The sequence below is a fragment of the Oncorhynchus nerka genome, linkage group LG3, assembly GCF_034236695.1.
Source record: "Oncorhynchus nerka isolate Pitt River linkage group LG3, Oner_Uvic_2.0, whole genome shotgun sequence".
Taxonomy (NCBI): Eukaryota; Metazoa; Chordata; class Actinopteri; order Salmoniformes; family Salmonidae; genus Oncorhynchus; species Oncorhynchus nerka.
This window is the reverse complement of record NC_088398.1, coordinates 87219464-87243495: the sequence shown is the minus strand read 5'-3', so window position 1 is coordinate 87243495 and position 24032 is coordinate 87219464. Positions and strand designations below refer to the sequence as shown.

Sequence of the window (24032 nt, the reverse complement as noted above, 5' to 3'; positions counted from 1 at the left end):
CATCTAGGAGTGCCAACAAAGAAGATGGTGAAAGGTAATGAATGTTTTCTATTTTATTGTGCGGTTTGTGTAACGCCGAAATGCTAATTATTTTGTTTACGTCCCCTGTGGGTCTTTTGGGGTGTTACATGCTATCAGATAATAGCTTCTCATGCTTTCGCCGAAAAGCATTTTAAAAATCTGACTTGTTGCCTGGATTCACAACGAGTGTAGCTTTAATTCGATACCCTGCATGTGTATTTTAATGAACTTTTGAGTTTTAACTAATACTATTAGCATTTAGCGTAGCGCATTTGCATTTCCAGAGCTCTAGTTGGGACGCAAGCGTCCCGAGTAGAATCAAGAGGTTTAGAGGTTTTAAAGTTAGTGAGGGAGATAAAAGTCTCCAACTTCAGTGAATTTTGCAGTTCATTCTAGTCATTGGCAGCAGAGAACTATAAGGAATGGCGGCCAAAGGAGGTGTTGGCTTTGGAGACGACCAGTGAAATATACCTTCTGGAGCACGTGCTACGGGTGGGTGTTGCTATGGTGACCAGTGAGCTGAGATAAGACTGGGCTTTACCTAGCAAAGACTTATAGATGAACTGGAGCCAGTGGGTTTGGCGATGAATATGAAGCGAGGGCCAGCCAACTAGAGCATACAGGTGGCAGGGTTGGGTAGTATATGGGGCTTGGTGACAAAACGGATGGCACTGTGATAGCAAATTGGATGCAGTCTGAGTAGAGCGTTGGCGGCTATTTTGTAAATTACATCGCCAAAGTCAAGGATCGGTAGGGTAGTCAGCTTTACGAGGGAATGTTTGGCAGCATGAGTGAAGGAGGCTTTGTTGCGAAATAGGAAGCCGATTCTAGATATCATTTTAGATTGGAGATGTTTAACATGAGTCTGGAAGGAGAGTTTACAGTCTAACCAGACACCTAGATATTTGTAGTTGTCCACATATTCTAGGTCAGCACCGTCCAGAGTAGTGATGCTAGTCAGGTGGGCGGGTACGGGCAGTGATCGGTTGAAGAGCATACATTTAGTTTTACTAGCGTTTTAAAAGCAGTTGGAGGTCACGCAAGTAGTGTTGTGTGGCTTTGAAGCTCATTTGGAGGTTTGTTAAGTGTCCAAGGAAGGGCCAGAAGTATACAGAATGGTGTCGTCTACGTAGAGTTGGATCAGGGAATCTCCCACAGCAAGAGCGACATCATTGACATATACCGAGAAGAGTTGGCCCGAGAATTGAACCCTGTGGCTCCCCCATAGACTGCCAGAGGTCCGGACAACAGGCCCTCCAATTTGATGCTGCTGACCACTGTTGATGACACAACAGTGGTAGGCCTGATCACCAACAACGATGAGACAGCCTATTGGGAGGTCAGAGACCTGACTGTGTGGTGCAAGGATAACAACCTCTCCCTCAACGTGATCAAGACTAAGGAGATGATTGTGAACGACAGGAAAAGGCGGGCCTAGCACGCCCCCATTCTCATCGACAGGGCTGTAGTGGAGCAGGTTGAGAGCACCTTGACAGTCGTGGAGAGGGCACGACAAAACCTATTCCCCCTCAGGAGACTGAAAAGATTTGGCATGGGTCCTCAGATCCTCAAAAGGTTCTACAGCTTCACCAACGAGAGCTGGTTGCATCACTGCTGGCCTCCGACCGCAAGGCACTACAGAGGGTAGTGCGTAAGGCCCAGTACATCACTGGGGCCAAGCTTCCTGCCATCCACCTCTATACCAGGCAGTGTCTGAGGAAGGCTCCAAAAACTGTCAGACTCCAGCCAACCTAGTAATAGACTGTTCTCTCTGCTACCACAGATTGACTCTGTACCAGTACCCACTGTATATAGGATATATATATATATACTGCTCAAAAAAATAAAGGGAACACTTAAACAACACAATGTATCTCTAAGTCAATCACAATTTTGTGAAATCAAACTGTCCACTTAGGAAGCAACACTGACAATACATGTCACATGCTGTTGTGCAAATGGAATAGACAACAGGTGGAAATTATAGGAAATTAGCAAGACACCACCAATAAAAGAGTGGTTCTGCAGGTGGTGACCACAGACCACTTCTCAGTTCCTATGCTTCCTGGCTGATGTTTTGGTCACTTTTTGAATGCTGGCGGTGTTTTCACTCTAGTGGGAGCATGAGACGGAGTCTACAACCCACACAAGTGGCTCAGGCAGTGCAGCTCTTCCAGGATGGCACATCAATGCGAGCTGTGGCAAGAAGGTTTGCTGTGTCTGCCAGCGTAGTTTCCAGAGCATGGAGGCGCTACCAGGAGACAGGCCAGTACATCAGGAGACGTGGAGGAGGCCGTAGGAGGGCAACAACCCAGCAGCAGGACCGCTACCTCCGCCTTTGTGCAAGGAGGTGCAGGAGGAGCACTGCCAGAGCCCTGCAAAATGACCTCCAGCAGGCCACAAATGTGTATGTGTCTGCTCAAACGGTCAGAAACAGACTCCATGAGGGTGGTATGAGGGCCCGACATCCACAGGTGGGGGTTGTGCTTACAGCCCAACACCGTGCAGGACGTTTGGTATTTGCCAGAGAACACCAAGATTGGCAAATTCGCCACTGGCGCCCTGTGCTCTTCACAGATGAAAGCAGGTTCACACTGAGCACATGTGACAGTCTGGAGACGCCATGGAGAACGTTCTGCTGCCTGCAACATCCTCCAGCATGACCGGTTTGGCGGTGGGTCAGTCATGGTGTGGGGTGGCACAGCCCTCCATGTGCTCGCCAGAGGTAGCCCGACTGCCATTAGGTACCGAGATGAGATCCTCAGACCCCTTGTGAGACCATATGCTGGTGCGGTTGGCCCTGGGTTCCTCCTAATGCAAGACAATGCTAGACCTCATGTGGCTGGAGTGTGTCAGCAGTTCCTGCAAGAGGAAGGCATTGATGCTATGGACTGTCCCGCCCGTTCCCCAGACCTGAATCCAATTGAGCACATCTGGGACATAATGTCTCGCTCAGTCCACCAACGCCACGTTGCACCACAGACCAGGTTCTGTATGTTGTACGATCACTAGTTGGACCAGGTTCTGTGTGTTGTACTGTCACTAGTTGGACCAGGTTCTGTATGTTGTACTGTCACTAGTTGGACCAGGTTCTGTATGTTGTACTGTCACTAGTTGGACCAGGTTCTGTATGTTGTACGGTCACTAGTTGGACCAGGTTCTGTATGTTGTACTGTCACTAGTTGGACCAGGTTCTGTGTGTTGTACGGTCACTAGTTGGACCAGGTTCTGTGTGTTGTACGGTCACTAGTTGGACCAGGTTCTGTGTGTTGTACGGTCACTAGTTGGACCAGGTTCTGTGTGTTGTACTGTCACTAGTTGGACCAGGTTCTGTGTGTTGTACTGTCACTAGTTGGACCAGGTTCTGTGTGTTGTACTGTCACTAGTTGGACCAGGTTCTGTATGTTGTACTGTCACTAGATGGACCAGAGATTGGTTGGCTGCGGTCACTAGATGGACCAGAGATTGGTTGGCTCCGGTCACTAGATGGAGCAGAGATTGGTTGGCTGCGGTCACTAGATGGACCAGAGATTGGTTGGCTGCGGTCACTAGATGGAGCAGAGATTGGTTGGCTGCGGTCACTAGATGGAGCAGAGATTGGTTGGCTGCGGTCACTAGATGGAGCAGAGATTGGTTGGCTGCGGTCACTAGATGGACCAGAGATTGGTTGGCTGCGGTCACTAGATGGACCAGAGATTGGTTGGCTGAGGTCACTAGATGGAGCAGAGATTGGTTGGCTGAGGTCACTAGATGGAGCAGAGATTGGTTGGCTGCGGTCACTAGATGGACCAGAGATTGGTTGGCTGAGGTCACTAGATGGAGCAGAGATTGGTTGGCTGCGGTCACTAGATGGACCAGAGATTGGTTGGCTGAGGTCACTAGATGGAGCAGAGATTGGTTGGCTGCGGTCACTAGATGGACCAGAGATTGGTTGGCTGCGGTCACTAGATGGACCAGAGATTGGTTGGCTGCGGTCACTAGATGGAGCAGAGATTGGTTGGCTGCGGTCACTAGATGGAGCAGAGATTGGTTGGCTGCGGTCACTAGATGGACCAGAGATTGGTTGGCTGCGGTCACTAGATGGAGCAGAGATTGGTTGGCTGCGGTCAAATGTATTTTCATGGAGGGTGATGCTTCTTCATCTCACGTGAGTGATTTACATGTCCATGTAAGTGGTAACGAGTTGAAGTCCACTTCCTTATTGTTTTGTTAGTCAACACTTTGTATTCTACACCTTTTATAAGCCATGAAAAGCACTTCCTATTTCCACTCAGCGCTACAACAAGCACTGCAGCAGTAATGAATGGGTAGGAAAGTGTATCTATATAGGCTTGCGTTATTATTAGGGGCTTGGGTCTTTTTCAATGTCGGAATATTTAACTTTCTCTGTTTATAGGAGTAATGAATGTGTACGAGGCACAAATGTGAGGTGGACCCTCAGTCTGCTGCTCTCTCCCTCCGCTGAGACTGACCATCAGATGCAGGCACCATCAGCCCAGTAAAATCAAAGTAAAAAGCAAATTATTTAAATGTTTCACAAGTAATACAACAGATCTATTGCCTGTGCGATCATATAGCCTAACTCAAATGTTGCCGTGGTAATGCATTGGGCCTATAGCTTGCTTCTCAAACCTCATTGCTGCAGAACTGTTTTTAATTGGTTAATTTGGCATAGGCTTATGTTTTTTTTTTAAAGTCATGTTTAATAAAAACTTTGAGGTAGATCTTGGCTTTCATCTTGACTCAGAAAAGGTTGGTGTCCCTGTAAACACCATCAGCGTTTCCCTTTTTGTGTGGCAATTGTGACACGCAATATTAGCCACTTTCAATCAATGCCACATACTGCAACAACACAAACTATGCAACAGATTTTTGTTGTAGGCAGAACGCATCGGAGTAGAATTCTTTTGCCACGCACTACTCGGCCCGTACTCTATACAGACCGGTAAAGGCATAAACAATCAGACCTGCAGTAGGCCTATATGCAAATAGACCATCGTGCCTTCAGAAAGTATTCAGACCCCCTGACTTTTTCCACATTTTATGTTACAACCTTACTGTAAAATGGATTAAATAAATACAAATCCTCAGCAATCTACACACAATTCCCCATAATGACAGTGAAAACAGGTTTTTAGAAATTATTGCAAGTGTATTAAAAATATAAAAAATAAACCTTATTTACAAGTATTCAGTCCCTTTGCTATGAGAATCGAAATTGAGCTCAGGCACATCCTGTTTCCATTGATCATACTTAAAATGTTTCTACAACTTGATTTGAAGTCTACCTGTGGTAAATTCAATTGATCTGACATGATTTGGAAAGGCACACGTGTCTATGTAATGTACCACAATTGATAGTGCATGTCAGAGCAAAAACCAAGCCTTGAGGTCAAAGGAATTGTCCGTAGAACTCTGAGACCGGATTGTGTCGAGGCACAGATCTGGAGAAGGGTACCAAAACATTTCTGCAGCATTGAAGGTCCCCAAGAACACAGTGGCCTCCATCATTCTTAAATAGAAGAAGTTTGGAACCACCAAGACTCTTCCTAGAGCTGGCTGCCCGGCCAAAATGAGCAATCGGGGGAAAAGGGTCTTGGTCAGGGAGGTGACCAAGAACCTGATGGTCGCTCTAGAATTCCTCTGTGAAGATGGAAGAACCTTCCAGAAGGACCACAATCTCTGCAGCACTCCACCAATCAGGCCTTTATGGTAGAGTGACCAGATGAAAACCACTCCTCCGTAAAAGACACATGACAGCCTGCTTGGAGTTTGCTAAAAGGCACCAAAACACTCTGACAATGAGAAACGTGAATGATGAAACCAAGATTGAACTCTTTCAGCGGCAGGGACTGGGAGACTAGTCAGGATCGAAGCAAATTACAGGGAGATAGATCCTTGATGAAAACCTGCTCCAGAGCGCTCAGGACCTCAGACTGGGACGAAGGTTCACCTTCCAACAGGACAATAACCCTAAGCACACAGCTAAGACAACGCAGGAGTGGTTTCAGGATGTCCCTGAGTGGCCCAGCCAGAGCCCGGACTTGAACCCAATTGAACATCTCTGGAGAGACCTGACAATAGCTGTGTAGCAACACTCCCTATCAACCTGACAGAACTTGAGAGGATCTGCTGAGAAGAAATGGAGAAACTCTCCAAATACAGGTGTGCCAAGCTTGTAGCGTCATACCAAAGACGACTCGAGGCTGTAATCGCTGCCAAAGGTGCTTCAACAAAGTACTGAGTAAAGGCTCTGAATACTTATGTAAATATGATATTTTCCTTTTTTTAATTAAAAAAATTAGCAAATGCTTTGTCATTATGGAGTGTTGTGTGTGTTGATGAGGGGTAAAAACAATTTTAATACATTTTAGAGTGAGGCTGTAACCTAACAAAAGTCAAGGGGTCTGAATACTTTACGAAGGCATTGTATATGGATCTGTGTAATTTACTTTGAACGGGACTGTGTTTACAGCATGAGCGGTCGTGAGTAAATGTGCTTGTTTTGAGATCAAAGCGAGTCCTGCTTGTAGCCAAGTGTGCACATTTTGTTCATATCCATTGCTAGTTAGTGAGTTATTAGTTCAGTTATAGATCATTTGTAGTCAGCAATAGGAGAGTGATCACAATCAGCGAAGGTGATATTTCAAAATGTTTTTAAAACCATGACTAGAGAGACTGTCAATGCTGTTTTTATGAGGGAGTTCATGTTTAAGTTCTTACTCAGCACTTTGTATTCCACATCTTCTATAAGACATGCATGTTTTTCCTATTTCCACTCAGCGCTACAACAAGCACTGCAGCAGTAATGTATGAGTAGGCAGTGGTGGAAAAAGTGCCCAATTTGTCAATGAAGCATTTGTGTTTAGGGAGTCCACCAGATCAGAGGCAGTAGGGATGACCAGGGATGTTCTCTGTTTAGTGAGTCCACCAGATCAGAGGCAGTAGGGATGACCAGGGATGTTCTCTGTTTAGTGAGTCCACCAGATCAGAGGCAGTAGGGAGGACCAGGGATGTTCTCTTGATATGTGTGTGATTGGACCATTTTCCTGTGCTGCTAAGCATTCAAAATGTAACAAGTACTTCTGGGTGTCTGGATAAATGTATGGAGTAAAACGTACATTATTTTCTTTAGAATTGTAGTGAAGTAAAAGTTGTCAAATAATAATCATAAAGTACAGATCCCAAAAACTACTATAGTACTTTAAAGTATTTGTACTTTACACCACTGTGAGTATTAGTGTATCTAAAGTGCATTCGGAAAGTATTCAGACCCCGTGACTTGTTCCACATTGTGTTACGTTACAGCCTTATTCTAAAATGGATTGAATTAAAATATACCATGTGTAATCTGGATAAACAGCTGGACAGGGATGTACCTTGTAGATTGATGAGGGGGATAAACTATGCTTTCATAAGCTTGGGTCCGATAAATGTTTAATAATCCCTGGCCTAAAGGCTAGCGCTTCTACACCCCTGCACATCTAGCGAATTAGCTTCTCGAGCGTCAAACGACAGTTGGAAGGAGATGTTAGACTAAGTTAGCATAACAACTGCTTATAACCATTAGTAAACACTCCCACTATTAGATCAAGTTGATCTACATGGAAATCAAGTTATTAAATAAAAAAGGCCTATTGAAACGGTTTTGATGGTTATTTTCATGGCAGTTCAGTGACTGAAGGAGGGGGGGCTGGGGCTGGTCTGTTGTGACTGAAGGAGGGGGGCTGGGTCTGGTGTGACTGAAGGAGGGGGCTGGGGCTGGTCTGGTGTGACTGAAGGAGGGGGCTGGGGCTGGTCTGTTGTGACTGAAGGAGGGATCACAATCCCAAGCGTCAGCTGGAGTGGTGTAAAGCTTGCTGCCGTTGGACTCTGGAGCAGTGGAAACCTGTTCTCTGGAGCAGTGGAAACCTGTTCTCTGGAGCAGTGGAAACCTGTTCTCTGGAGCAGTGGAAACCTGTTCTCTGGAGCAGGGGAAACCTGTTCTCTGGAGCAGGAAACCTGTTCTCTGGAGCAGTGTGGAAGTGTTCTCTGGACCAGTGTTCTCTGGAGCAGTGGAAACCTGTTCTCTGGACCAGTGAAACCTGTTCTCTGGGCTGGAGCAGTGGAAACCTGTTCTCTGGAGCAGTGGAAACCTGTTCTCTGGAGCAGTGAAACCTGTTCTCTGGAGCAGTGTTCTCTGGAACCTGTTCTCTGGAGCAGTGGAAACCTGTTCTCTGGAGCAGTGGAAACCTGTTCTCTGGAGCAGAAACCTGTTCTCTGGAGCAGTGGAAACCTGTTCTCTGGAGCAGTGGAAACCTGTTCTCTGGAGCAGTGGAAACCTGTTCTCTGGAGCAGTGGAAACCTGTTCTCTGGGCAGTGGAAACCTGTTCTCTGGAGCAGTGGAAACCTGTTCTCTGGAGCAGTGGAAACCTGTTCTCTGGAGCAGTGGAAACCTGTTTCTCTGAAACCTGAGCAGTGGAAACCTGTTCTCTGGAGCAGTGTTCCTCTGGAGCAGTGAAACCTGTTCTCTGGAGCAGTGGAAACCTGTTCTCTGGAGCAGTGGAAACCTGTTCTCTGGAGCAGTGGAAACCTGTTCTCTGGAGCAGTGAAACCTGTTCTCTGGAGCAGTGGAAACCTGTTCTCTGGGCAGAAACCTGTTCTCTGGAGCAGTGGAAACCTGTTCTCTGGGGCAGTGGAAACCTGTTCTCTGGAGCAGAAACCTGTTCTCTGGAGCAGTGTTCTCTGGAGCAGTGGAAACCTGTTCTCTGGAGCAGTGGAAACCTGTTCTCTGGAGCAGTGGAAACCTGTTCTCTGGAGCAGTGGAAACCTGTTCTCTGGAGCAGTGGAAACCTGTTCTCTGGAGCAGTGGAAACCTGTTCTCTGGAGCAGTGGAAACCTGTTCTCTGGAGCAGTGAAACCTGTTCTCTGGGAGTGAAACCTGCAGTGGAAACCTGTTCTCTGGAGCAGTGGAAACCTGTTCTCTGGGCAGTGGAAACCTGTTCTCTGGGGCAGTGGAAACCTGTTCTCTGGAGCAGTGGAAACCTGTTCTCTGGAGCAGAAACCTGTTCTCTGGAGCAGTGGAAACCTGTTCTCTGGAGCAGTGGAAACCTGTTCTCTGGAGCAGTGGAAACCTGTTCTCTGGAGCAGTGGAAACCTGTTATCTGGAGCAGTGGAAACCTGTTCTCTGGAGCAGTGGAAACCTGTTAGCAGTGAAACCTGTTCTCTGGAGCAGTGTTCTCTGGAGCAGTGGAAACCTGTTCTCTGGAGCAGTGGAAACCTGTTCTCTGGAGCAGTGGAAACCTGTTCTCTGGAGCAGTGGAAACCTGTTCTCTGGAGCAGTGGAAACCTGTTCTCTGGAGCAGTGTTCTCTGGAGCAGTGGAAACCTGTTCTCTGGAGCAGTGGAAACCTGTTCTCTGGAGCAGTGGAAACCTGTTCTCTGGAGCAGTGTTCTCTGGAGCAGTGTTCTCTGGAGCAGTGGAAACCTGTTCTCTGGAGCAGTGGAAACCTGTTCTCTGGAGCAGTGGAAACCTGTTCTCTGGAGCAGTGGAAACCTGTTCTCTGGAGCAGTGGAAACCTGTTCTCTGGGGCAGTGGAAACCTGTTCTCTGGGGCAGTGGAAACCTGTTCTCTGGGGCAGTGGAAACCTGTTCTCTGGAGCAGTGGAAACCTGTTCTCTGGAGCAGTGGAAACCTGTTCTCTGGAGCAGTGTTCTCTGGAGCAGTGGAAACCTGTTCTCTGGAGCAGTGGAAACCTGTTCTCTGGAGCAGTGGAAACCTGTTCTCTGGGGCAGTGGAAACCTGTTCTCTGGAGCAGTGGAAACCTGTTCTCTGGAGCAGTGGAAACCTGTTCTCTGGAGCAGTGGAAACCTGTTCTCTGGAGCAGTGGAAACCTGTTCTCTGGAGCAGTGGAAACCTGTTCTCTGGAGCAGTGGAAACCTGTTCTCTGGAGCAGTGGAAACCTGTTCTCTGGAGCAACCTGTTCTCTGGAGCAGTGGAAACCTGTTCTCTGGAGCAGTGGAAACCTGTTCTGAAACCTGTTCTCTGGAGCAGTGGAAACCTGTTCTCTGGAGCAGTGGAAACCTGTTCTCTGGAGCAGTGTTCTCTGGAGTAGTGGAAACCTGTTCTCTGGAGCAGTGGAAACCTGTTCTCTGGAGTAGTGGAAACCTGTTCTCTGGAGCAGTGGAAACCTGTTCTCTGGAGCAGTGAAACCTGTTCTCTGGGCAGTGGAAACCTGTTCTCTGGAGTGGAAACCTGTTCTCTGGAGCAGTGAAACCTGTTCTCTGGAGCAGTGGAAACCTGTTCTCTGGAGCAGTGGAAACCTGTTCTCTGGAGCAGTGGAAACCTGTTCTCTGGAGCAGTGGAAACCTGTTCTCTGGAGCAGTGGAAACCTGTTCTCTGGAGCAGTGTGGAGCAGGAAACCTGTTCTCTGGAGCAGTGGAAACCTGTTCTCTGGAGCAGTGAAACCTGTTCTCTGGGGCAGTGGAGCAGAAACCTGTTCTCTGGGGCAGTGGAAACCTGTTCTCTGGAGCAGTGGAAACCTGTTCTCTGGGGCAGTGGAAACCTGTTCTCTGGAGCAGTGGAAACCTGTTCTCTGGAGCAGTGGAAACCTGTTCTCTGGAGCAGTGGAAACCTGTTCTCTGGAGCAGTGTTCTCTGGAGCAGTGGAGCAGTGTTCTCTGGCGCAGTGGAAACCTGTTCTCTGGAGCAGTGGAAACCTGTTCTCTGGAGCAGTGGAAACCTGTTCTCTGGAGCAGTCTCTGGAGCAGTGGAAACCTGTTCTCTGGAGCAGTGTTCTCTGGAGCAGTGGAAACCTGTTCTCTGGCGCAGTGGAAACGTGTTCTCTGGGGCACTGGAAACGTGTTCTCTGGGGCACTGGAAACGTGTTCTCTGGGGCACTGGAAACGTGTTCTCTGGGGCACTGGAAACGTGTTCTCTGGAGTGATGAATCAAGCTTCACCATCTGGCAGTCCCACGGAATAATCTGGGTTCAGTGGATGCCAGGATAACGTTACCTGCCCCAATGCATTCTGCCAACTGTAAAGTTTGGAGGAGGAATAATGGTCTGGGGATGTTTTTCATGGTTAATGGCTAGGCCCCTTACTTCCAGTGAAGGGACATCTTAATGCTACAGCATACAATGACATTCTAGACGATTCTGTGCTTCCAACTATGTGGCAACAGTTTGTATTTGGATCCCCATTAGCTGCTGCCAAAGCAATTTGGGGAAGGCTCTTTCCTGTTTTAGCATGACAATTCCCCCTTTCACGAAGCGAGGTTCATACAGAAATGGCTTGTTGAGGTCTGTGAGGAAGAACTTGACTGGCCTGCACAGAGCCCTGGCCTGCACAGAGCCCTGGCCTCAACCCCATCAAACACCTTTGGGATGAATTGGAACGCTGACTGCGAGCCAGGCCTAATCACCCAACATCAGTGCCCGACCTCACTAATGCTCTTGTGGTTGAATGGAAGCAAGTCCCTGCAGCAATGTTCCAACATCTAGTGGAAAGCCTTCCCAGAAGAGTGGAGGCTGTTATAGCAGCAAAGGGGGTGTGGGTATTTTCTTATTTAACCTTTTATTTAAACAAGGAGTCCTATTGAGGTTAATAATCTCTTACAAGAGAGCCCTGTACACCATTACAATAAAAACAGAATATTAAAACAACATACATGTGTATAAAACAATATCATTCAGCACAATATACAAAAATAAACATTATTTAATAAAAGCAATCCCATTCAACTACATAGAGGTCCTCAATCAATAATGTAAGAACTTCCTGAGTTGCACCAGCACATCTAACTGCAGGGAATTCTGCAGATTGTTCCACAAAGTAGGGTAAAAAAAAAAAAAAAAAACGCAGATTTTCCCAAATCTGTGGAGACTGAAGGGATCTCTAGTATTATCCATTCCTGTGAACAGGTTTGGTAACTTATGATTCTTATCTTCGTTAATGATGTTGCATATCGAGGGAGTTTGTCAGATTGCTTTGTAGATAAATCAAAAAGAATGCAGATTTCTTCTTACAGACAGAGGTCCATCCATCATTTTATACAGACTACAATGATGAGTCCTAACTGTCCCCTGTGATAAAACATATTGCTGAATGATAGACTTTAGTTTATGGGTTTCCTCGTGCATGTAAACAATATCACCGAAATCCAATACAGGGAGAAACGTTGTTTGAACAGTCTCGCATATTTTTAATACTAAAGCATGTTTATTTTGATGTAAAAAAAAACAATGTTGGATCTTAGCTTCTTCGTCAGATTTTATATGATATTATGATGATTTATATTTATATGCGTGACGAAGGACAACTTGTCATCAATCCAGACACCCATGTACTTACATTGGGGAACAAGCTCAATTTGGCTTCCATTTATAACACAAATATATATATCAACATTGTGACCTAGAGATAAGCATGAGCTTGGTTTTACTTGTGTTTAACACTAATTAAAGCTCTTTAAGTGATTTCTGAATTGAATCAAGGTCATGCTGAAGGTTACGAATGGCCTGCTGCACTGAGGTGGCACAGGAATAAAAAAAACTCATCTGCATAGAGATGAATGTTATAAGTATTAACCGTGTTTCCTATGTCATTTAATATACAAAGTGAAACAATAATGGACCCAAAATAGAACCCTGAGGAACACCTTTTTGAATCTCAAGAAATTCTGATTCAACCCCATCTAATCAAGATGGCCTGAGTTCAGTCGCTGAGATAATTCTGAAACCATGAACAGGCTGCATATTCCAGGCCTACTCTTGATAATTTCTTCAGTAAACAAGGTAGTCTTGAAATGGGGTGATAGATGTCCAGATCATTTTTATCTCCACCCTAATGGAGTGATAGATGTATCCCCACATTGAGTGATAGATGTATCCCCACCCTAATGGAGTGATAGATGTATCCCCACCCTAATGGAGTGATAGATGTATCCCCACCCTAATGGAGTGATAGATGTATCCCCACCCTAATAGAGTGATAGATGTATCCCCACCTAATGGAGTGATAGATGTATCCCCACCTAATGGAGTGATAGATGTATCCCCACCCTAATGGAGTGATAGATGTATCCCCACCCTAATTGAGTGATAGATGTATCCCCACCCTAATGGAGTGATAGATGTATCCCCACCCTAATGGAGTGATAGATGTATCCCCACCCTAATGGAGTGATAGATGTATCCCCACCCTAATGGAGTGATAGATGTATCCCCACCCTAATGGAGTGATAGATGTATCCCCACCCTAATGGAGTGATAGATGTATCCCCACCTAATGGAGTGATAGATGTATCCCCACCCTAATGGAGTGATAGATGTATCCCCACCCTAATGGAGTGATAGATGTATCCCCACCCTAATAGAGTGATAGATGTATCCCCACCCTAATGGAGTGATAGATGTATCCCCACCTAATGGAGTGATAGATGTATCCCCACCCTAATGGAGTGATAGATGTATCCCCACCCTAATGGAGTGATAGATGTATCCCCACCCCTAATGGAGTGATAGATGTATCCCCACCCTAATGGAGTGATAGATGTATCCCCACCCTAATGGAGTGATAGATGTATCCCCACCTAATGGAGTGATAGATGTATCCCCACCCTAATGGAGTGATAGATGTATCCCCACCTAATGGAGTGATAGATGTATCCCCACCCTAATGGAGTGATAGATGTATCCCCACCCTAATGGAGTGATAGATGTATCCCCACCCTAATGGAGTGATAGATGTATCCCACCCTAATGGAGTGATAGATGTATCCCCACCTAATGGAGTGATGGATGTATCCCCACCTAATGGAGTGATGGATGTATCCCCACCTAATGGAGTGATGGATGTATCCCCACCTAATGGAGTGATGGATGTATCCCCACCCTAATGGAGTGATGGATGTATCCCCACCTAATGGAGTGATGGATGTATCCCCACCTAATGGAGTGATGGATGTATCCCCACCTAATGGAGTGATAGATGTATCCCCACCCTAATAGAGTGATAGATGTATCCCCACCTAATGGAGTGATAGATGTATCCCCACCCTAATGGAGTGATAGATGTATACATCATTTGTATCCCCACCCTAATGGAGTGATAGATGTATCCCCACCCTAATAGTGATAGATGTATCCCCACCCTAATGGAGTGATAGATGTATCCCCACCCTAATAGAGTGATAGATGTATCCCCACCCTAATAGTGATAGATGTATCCCCACCCTAATGGAGTGATAGATGTCTACATCATTTGTATCCCCACCCTAATGGAGTGATAGATGTATCCCCACCCTAATGGAGTGATAGATGTATCCCCACCCTAATGGAGTGATAGATGTATCCCCACCCTAATGGAGTGATAGATGTCTACATCATTTGTATCCCCACCCTAATGGAGTGATAGATGTATCCCCACCCTAATGGAGTGATAGATGTATCCCCACCTAATGGAGTGATAGATGTATCCCCACCCTAATGGAGTGATAGATGTATCCCCACCCTAATGGAGTGATAGATGTATCCCCACCCTAATGGAGTGATAGATGTATCCCCACCCTAATGGAGTGATAGATGTCTACATCATTTGTATCCCCACCCTAATGGAGTGATAGATGTATCCCCACCCTAATGGAGTGATAGATGTATCCCCACCCTAATGGAGTGATAGATGTATCCCCACCCTAATGGAGTGATAGATGTATCCCCACCTAATGGAGTGATAGATGTATCCCCACCCTAATAGAGTGATAGATGTATCCCCACCCTAATGGAGTGATAGATGTATCCCACCCTAATAGAGTGATAGATGTATCCCCACCCTAATGGAGTGATAGATGTATCCCCACCCTAATAGAGTGATAGATGTATCCCCACCCTAATAGAGTGATAGATGTATCCCCACCCTAATAGAGTGATAGATGTATCCCCCCCTAATAGAGATCCCCAGTCCCTAATGATAGATGTATCCCCACCCTAATGGAGTGATAGATGTATCCCCACCCTAATGGAGTGATAGATGTATCCCCACCCTAATGGAGTGATAGATGTATCCCCACCCTAATGGAGTGATAGATGTATCCCCACCCTAATGGAGTGATAGATGTCTACATCATTTGTATCCCCACCCTAATGGAGTGATAGATGTATCCCCACCCTAATGGAGTGATAGATGTATCCCCACCCTAATAGAGTGATAGATGTATCCCCACCCTAATGGAGTGATAGATGTATCCCCACCCTAATAGAGTGATAGATGTATCCCCACCCTAATAGAGTGATAGATGTATCCCCACCCTAATGGAGTGATAGATGTATCCCCACCCTAATGGAGTGATAGATGTATCCCCACCCTAATGGAGTGATAGATGTATCCCCACCCTAATAGAGTGATAGATGTATCCCCACCCTAATGGAGTGATAGATGTATCCCCACCCTAATGGAGTGATAGATGTATCCCCACCCTAATGGAGTGATAGATGTATCCCCACCCTAATGGAGTGATAGATGTATCCCCACCCTAATAGAGTGATAGATGTATCCCCACCCTAATGGAGTGATAGATGTATCCCCACCCTAATGGAGTGATAGATGTATCCCCACCCTAATGGAGTGATAGATGTATCCCCACCCTAATGGAGTGATAGATGTATCCCCACCCTAATGGAGTGATAGATGTATCCCCACCCTAATAGAGTGATAGATGTCTACATCATTTGTATCCCCACCCTAATGGAGTGACAGCTCATTTGCAGATGTCCATGCTTTTGGAATACTTCCTGATAACTATGTTAAATTAAAATGTGGGCCACTGAGCCAGTAATAAGGGGTTCTGCACACTTCAGCAGACCAGGCTCCAAATGATCAGCCCCTGGGGATGTTTTTCTTTGTCTGTTAGCAAAGAATCCAGGACTTCTTTCAGTGAATTTCCAAATAGAGAACTTATGACCAGCATTTTCAGTATCATTCAATAGATTATCACCATCTACATCAAAACTACTCTTTTCAAGAGCTGGCTTTGAAATACATTCAAATATAAAGCCTGCAGAGATCAAATGGTGATTGAAATGCATTCATGATATCCATTTTTGTCAGTAATAGGGCCAGAATCGAAATACATTTCTTGGGAGAGAAGAGGAGACACATCCCTTCTGGGATTTAACAGCTTTCCAACATTTAGCTGGGTTCTCTGTACATTCAGAGAGTGTATTAACATAAACATCTGATTTAGCCTTTTTAAACTAGTTTTACACACATTTCTCAAATCACCTGAAAGACTGCCAGTCTGGGCCCCGAGGTTGAATCTAGCTTTGGCCCAGGCAGCATCTCTGTTGTGTGTGACTTCAGATAGCTCTGGACTGAACCAAGGGAAAGACCGATTTCTCTCTTTAAAAAAAACTGTTTGTCATGTTTATCGACAATACGTTAGAGAAGTGGTTCAGAGCCAGCTCTGGGTCAGGTATAGATGCAATACAATCAGTCACAAAAGGCATGTTCATTTTAATGTTTAAAATTGCTCGTTGATAGAGGCAAATCTGTAAATCCCTGACACGTACAATCTGTAAATCCCTGACACGTCAAAATGTAGTCGATTAGTTTATTAAAACACAGGGTGTGTCTGGTCAATTTTTAAACGTGTTTTTCCAACCAATAACTCATTGGATTATACCTATTAGGAAAAGAAAACAAAGCAATAGCAATAACGTTTCTCCGGGTTAACACCACCTTCAGATACAACATGTACAACTCTCATAGAGACTAAAGAACGTTTCTCCGGGTTAACACCACCTTCAGATACAACATGTACAACTCTCATAGAGACTAAAGAACGTTTCTCCGGGTTAACACCACCTTCAGATACATGTACAACTCTCATAGAGACTAAAGAACGTTTCTCCGGGTTAACACCACCTTCAGATACAACATGTACAACTCTCATAGAGACTAAAGAACGTTTCTCCGGGTTAACACCACCTTCAGATACAACATGTACAACTCTCATAGAGACTAAAGAACGTTTCTCCGGGTTAACACCACCTTCAGATACAACATGTACAACTCTCATAGAGACTAAAGAACATTTCTCCGGGTTAACACCACCTTCAGATACAACATGTACAACTCTCATAGAGACTAAAGAACGTTTCTCTGGTTAGCACCACCTTCAGATACATGTACAACTCTCATAGAGACTAAAGAACGTTTCTCCGGGTTAACACCATTATATCACCACCTTCAGATACAACATGTACAACTCTCATAGAGACTAAAGAACGTTTCTCCGGGTTAACACCACCTTCAGATACAACATGTAGAACTCTCATAGAGACTAAAGAACGTTTCTCCGGGTTAACACCACCTTCAGATACAACATGTACAACTCTCATAGAGACTAAAGAACGTTTCTCCGGGTTAACACCACCTTCAGATACAACATGTACAACTCTCATAGAGACTAAAGAACGTTTCTCTGGTTAGCACCACCTTCAGATACATGTACAACTCTCATAGAGACTAAAGAACGTTTCTCCGGGTTAACACCACCTTCAGATACAACATGTACAACTCTCATAGAGACTAAAGAACGTTTCTCCGGGTTAACACCACCTTCAGATACAACATGTACAACTCTCATAGAGACTAAAGAACGTTTCTCCGGGTTAACACCACCTTCAGATACAACATGTACAACTCTCATAGAGACTAAAGAACGTTTCTCCGGGTTAACACCACCTTCAGATACAACATGTACAACTCTCATAGAGACTAAAGAGGAGATGGTAAAAAGTGACTTTCCATGTACTGATAATATTGTCCTCGCATGAATTTAGTTGACCAAGAACCTTTCCAATGTTTGATGACAACAGCCGGGAGCCATTTTCACCCAGGTGAATTCCATCTTCCACAAAGTAGCCAGGCCTAATCCAGAAGGTGTCATAATTGTCGACCAAAATTGGTCTAGCTTTACTAGACCCGAACAAGCCAACTGTCATCCAGTTACACCATAGATCCTCTCAATACCAACCAACCTGACTCATTGTTCTCTCATTTTCTAGGTGACTGAGCGAGCGACAGATGAGTGACCGCACGGACACCCAGCTTTTTCACCTGGTGGACATCTGAACTCTGGAAGAGTGAGGTAAGGTCAGGGGTGAACGGCCACTCCACTCAGTAAAAAAAAAAAAAAAAAAAAACGTAGTTTCTCAGTCATTTGTCCAATGATCTTTCTCTGTTATTCCATTTTGGGGGCCTGTGTTGTACTGATTTCTTCACTGTCTCATAGCCTCCGTAGGGGGCACTAGGGCTGTCCCCGACCCATTTTTTTTTATTCATCTTTGTCAATCTAGAGTGGGCTGTTCTTTCGATTGATCGATTGGAAAAATACATGTTTAAAAATTGACCAGACACACCCGATGTGTTTTAATAAAATCTACTATTTTGATATACGAAAATGTTGTTATAATTGAACTTTAAACTGTTATCAATCCCATCTGCAAAGAACTTGAAACATTGTATCAACTGGGTCTGGCCAGAAGCTTGCTATTATTAACTATTCTGGGCCTATTCCAGTGAGCTCCGGACAGATACTTGTATTTGCGCTAGGGATAAGAAGTAATCCAGTATTTTATGACGTTAACACTGGATCAGATGATGACATTTTTCCCTTTTTTATATTGAGGCTTGTGGTTATCGAAAGGGACAGAGCTGAAAATATTTTTCAGATACATTGAGGAACTGTTGTCATTCTCAATGACTTTGTTTACTTGCTGTTTGAGGTGAAGAAAAAAATGACTGAGAAGCTCCACAGCTCATTAACATAATCAGAAATGCAGTTGGACATCCCCAAACAAGACTTAAAAAGTCCGTCGGTCGACAGATATCAACCAAACAATCGATCGGTCAAGTAAATGGGGTCAGAGGTAGGTGGCACAGAAAGAAGAGAAATGGGAGAGCTTCATATACGCCTTGTTCAGAACCAGGCTTCTCTAACCAAATCAAATTATCCGCAGAAATTGTTGCAACCCCAATTACTAGCTTGTTCAACCTCTCTTTCGTATCGTCTGAGATCCCCAAAGATTGGAAGCTGCTGCGGTCATCCCCCTCTTCAAAGGGGGAGACACTCTAGACCCAAACTGTTACAGACCTATATCTATCCTATATCTATCCTACCCTGCCTTTCTAAGGTCTTCGAAAGCCAAGTTAACAAACAGATCAGCGACCATTTTGAATTCCACCGTACCTTCTCCACTATGCAATCTGGTTTCAGAGCTGGTCATGGGTGCATGGCTGACCAATCCAAACTCATCTCTCGGCATGTCCAGCCCACTTATCTCAGCCAATCATGGCTAGCGTGAAGGTTGCTCACTTTTTCTGTGGCTAAACCAACTGGGCTCGTAGTTAAAATGTATTCGTATTTACAGATGGCATATTAGTTTGATATTAAGGCACATGAAAATTCACGTGTTCAAGAAGGTATTTCTGCCAAAACGCATTTTTTACTTTGAAACAGCTCTCCTGTGAAGTCGTGACTTGCGACCATACTCTTAGTTTACTGAATCGGGTCATATGACGTTTCCGTACTATGCGTTGTGTAATATGAAAAATATGAATATTTTTGTTTCGAGAGGGATGTGCTGTGAGAAGCTGAGAATTGTTTTCCATAACGTTGCACCGTGAGTAGTCACCGCCCTGAAGTGAGGTCAGTGTTTTCCATAACGTTGCACCGTGAGTAGTCACCGCCCTGAAGTGAGGTCAGTGTTTTCCATAACGTTGCACTGTGAGTAGTCACCGCCCTGAAGTGAGGTCAGTGTTTTCCATAACGTTGCACCGTGAGTAGTCACCGCCCTGAAGTGAGGTCAGTGTTTTCCATAACGTTGCACCGTGAGTAGTCACCGCCCTGAAGTGAGGTCAGTGTTTTCCATAACGTTGCACCGTGAGTAGTCACCGCCCTGAAGTGAGGTCAGTGTTTTCCATAACGTTGCACCGTGAGTAGTCACCGCCCTGAAGTGAGGTCAGTGTTTTCCATAACGTTGCACCGTGAGTAGTCACCGCCCTGAAGTGAGGTCAGTGTTTTCCATAACGTTGCACCGTGAGTAGTCACCGCCCTGAAGTGAGGTCAGTGTTTTCCATAACGTTGCACTGTGAGTAGTCACCACCCTGAAGTGAGGCCAGACAGTGTTTTCCATAACGTTGCACCGTGAGTAGTTACCGCCCTGAAGTGAGGTCAGTGTTTTCCATAACGTTGCACTGTGAGTAGTCACCGCCCTGAAGTGAGGTCAGTGTTTTCCATAACGTTGCACCGTGAGTAGTCACCGCCCTGAAGTGAGGTCAGTGTTTTCCATAACGTTGCACTGTGAGTAGTCACCGCCCTGAAGTGAGGTCAGTGTTTTCCATAACGTTGCACTGTGAGTAGTCACCACCCTGAAGTGAGGCCAGACAGTGTTTACCATAACGTTGCACCGTGAGTAGTTACCGCCCTGAAGTGAGGTCAGTGTTTTCCATAACGTTGCACCGTGAGTAGTCACCACCCTGAAGTGAGGTCAGACAGTGTTTTCCAGAACGTTGCACCGTGAGTAGTCACCGCCCTGAAGTGAGGCCAGACAGTGTTTACCATAACGTTGCACCGTGAGTAGTCACCACCCTGAAGTGAGGTCAGACAGTGTTTTCCATAACGTTGCACCGTGAGTAGTCACCACCCTGAAGTGAGGTCAGACAGTGTTTTCCATAACGTTGCACCGTGAGTAGTCACCGCCCTGAAGTGAGGTCAGTGTTTTCCATAACGTCGCACCGTGAGTAGTCACCGCCCTGAAGTGAGGTCAGTGTTTTCCATAACGTTGCACCGTGAGTAGTCACCGCCCTGAAGTGAGGCCAGACAGTGTTTTCCATAACGTTGCACCGTGAGTAGTCACCGCCCTGAAGTGAGGCCAGACAGTGTTTTCCATAACGTTGCACCGTGAGTAGTCACCGCCCTGAAGTGAGGCCAGACAGTGTTTTCCATAACGTTGCAACGTGAGTAGTCACCGCCCTGAAGTGAGGCCAGACAGTGTTTTCCATAACGTTGCACCGTGAGTAGTCACCACCCTGAAGTGAGGTCAGTGTTTTCCATAACGTTGCACCGTGAGTAGTCACCGCCCTGAAGTGAGGTCAGTGTTTTCCATAACGTTGCACCGTGAGTAGTCACCGCCCTGAAGTGAGGTCAGACAGTGTTTTCCATAACGTTGCACCGTGAGTAGTCACCGCCCTGAAGTGAGGTCAGTGTTTACCATAACGTTGCACCGTGAGTAGTCACCGCCCTGAAGTGAGGCCAGACAGTGTTTACCATAACGTTGCACCGTGAGTAGTCACCACCCTGAAGTGAGGTCAGACAGTGTTTTCCATAACGTTGCACCGTGAGTAGTCACCGCCCTGAAGTGAGGTCAGTGTTTTCCATAACGTCGCACCGTGAGTAGTCACCGCCCTGAAGTGAGGTCAGTGTTTTCCATAACGTCGCACCGTGAGTAGTCACCGCCCTGAAGTGAGGCCAGACAGTGTTTTCCATAACGTTGCACCGTGAGTAGTCACCGCCCTGAAGTGAGGCCAGACAGTGTTTTCCATAACGTTGCACCGTGAGTAGTCACCGCCCTGAAGTGAGGTCAGACAGTGTTTTCCATAACGTTGCACCGTGAGTAGTCACCGCCCTGAAGTGAGGTCAGTGTTTTCCATAACGTTGCACCGTGAGTAGTCACCGCCCTGAAGTGAGGTCAGACAGTGTACAGTGTTTACCATAACGTTGCACCGTGAGTAGTCACCACCCTGAAGTGAGGTCAGACAGTGTTTTCCATAACGTTGCACCGTGAGTAGTCACCACCCTGAAGTGAGGCCAGACAGTGTTTTCCATAACGTTGCACCGTGAGTAGTCACCACCCTGAAGTGAGGCCAGACAGTGTTTTCCATAACGTTGCACCGTGAGTAGTCACCGCCCTGAAGTGAGGTCAGACAGTGTTTTCCATAACGTTGCACCGTGAGTAGTCACCACCCTGAAGTGAGGTCAGTGTTTTCCAGAACGTTGCACCGTGAGTAGTCACCACCCTGAAGTGAGGTCAGTGTTTTCCATAACGTTGCACCGTGAGTAGTCACCTCCCTGAAGTGAGGCCAGACAGTGTTTACCATAACGTTGCACCGTGAGTAGTCACCGCCCTGAAGTGAGGTCAGTGTTTTCCATAACGTTGCACCGTGAGTAGTCACCACCCTGAAGTGAGGTCAGTGTTTTCCATAACGTTGCACCGTGAGTAGTCACCGCCCTGAAGTGAGGTCAGTGTTTTCCATAACGTTGCACCGTGAGTAGTCACCGCCCTGAAGTGAGGTCAGTGTTTTCCATAACGTTGCACCGTGAGTAGTCACCACCCTGAAGTGAGGTCAGTGTTTTCCATAACGTTGCACCGTGAGTAGTCACCACCCTGAAGTGAGGTCAGTGTTTACCATAACGTTGCACCGTGAGTAGTCACCGCCCTGAAGTGAGGTCAGACAGTGTTTTCCAGAACGTTGCACCGTGAGTAGTCACCACCCTGAAGTGAGGTCAGTGTTTACCATAACGTTGCACCGTGAGTAGTCACCGCCCTGAAGTGAGGTCAGACAGTGTTTTCCATAACGTTGCACCGTGAGTAGTCACCACCCTGAAGTGAGGCCAGACAGTGTTTACCATAACGTTGCACCGTGAGTAGTCACCGCCCTGAAGTGAGGTCAGTGTTTTCCAGAACGTTGCACCGTGAGTAGTCACCGCCCTGAAGTGAGGTCAGTGTTTTCCAGAACGTTGCACCGTGAGTAGTCACCGCCCTGAAGTGAGGTCAGTGTTTTCCAGAACGTTGCACCGTGAGTAGTCACCGCCCTGAAGTGAGGTCAGACAGTGTTTTCCAGAACGTTGCACCGTGAGTAGTCACCGCCCTGAAGTGAGGTCAGACAGTGTTTTCCAGAACGTTGCACCGTGAGTAGTCACCGCCCTGAAGTGAGGTCAGACAGTGTTTTCCATAACGTTGCACCGTGAGTAGTCACCGCCCTGAAGTGAGGTCAGACGGTGTTTTCCAGAACGTTGCACCGTGAGTAGTCACCGCCCTGAAGTGAGGTCAGACAGTGTTTTCCATAACGTTGCACCGTGAGTAGTCACCGCCCTGAAGTGAGGTCAGTGTTTTCCAGAACGTTGCACCGTGAGTAGTCACCGCCCTGAAGTGAGGTCATTGTTTTCCATAACGTTGCACCGTGAGTAGTCACCACCCTGAAGTGAGGTCAGACAGTGTTTTCCATAACGTTGCACCGTGAGTAGTCACCACCCTGAAGTGAGGTCATTGTTTTCCATAACGTTGCACCGTGAGTAGTCACCACCCTGAAGTGAGGTCATTGTTTTCCATAACGTTGCACCGTGAGTAGTCACCGCCCTGAAGTGAGGCCAGACAGCATTCCAGAACCGCCTGTGTTGTCCAAAAGGTATAAATGATTGTTTTGGAAAAAAACACATTAGACCAGAAAAGCGTGAAACAGCAGCTGCATGGTTAAAATGGTTTGAATCTCAACACGAGGTGGGGAACATTGTCCGGGAGGTGACTGACTATCACTGATATGGCTGATTAGCTGTCCTAAGTAAAGTATCTTCAAGTAGGCCCATCCTGTTACTCTGCTCAAACCATCGTTTTACGCTACTCTCATCACCCCACTAGGGGAACCATCGATACGGCTGGCTAGCCTATCTTCAAAGGAGCATCCTGAAGAGTGAATAGAAGGAAAATCAACTCTAGTTCTGTTCAGGTCACAACTACAAAGGAGGACAACAGTAGAAGACTTGTTAGAACCCTTTCAGACAATCCCAGACTTACATGTGTGCCGCGTAAAGGTCCAACCCCCTTTCCAAGGCTGCCCTGTTCACCCAGAGATCCCAGGCATTTCACGTAAATACATTCACGATTTCTTACTCAAAGCGGGCAGTGGTTCGTATAGTATATGGTTACTGTAGGTGAGAGTAGTTTCTGAATGTACCCATGTTAAGTATCTCTCTC

General features: G+C 46.1%; 1 protein-coding gene across 1 annotated transcript in view; it reads left to right on the top strand.

Moving 5' to 3' along the window:
• Positions 1-24032, top strand: part of LOC115127120 (hyccin 2-like) — a 200743-nt gene that overhangs the window by 39471 nt on the left and 137240 nt on the right. Inside the window, exon 2 of the mRNA XM_065016440.1 lies at positions 18066-18148. The gene's annotated coding sequence lies outside the window, so the exon portion shown is untranslated. The remainder of the gene's footprint in view (positions 1-18065; positions 18149-24032) is intronic.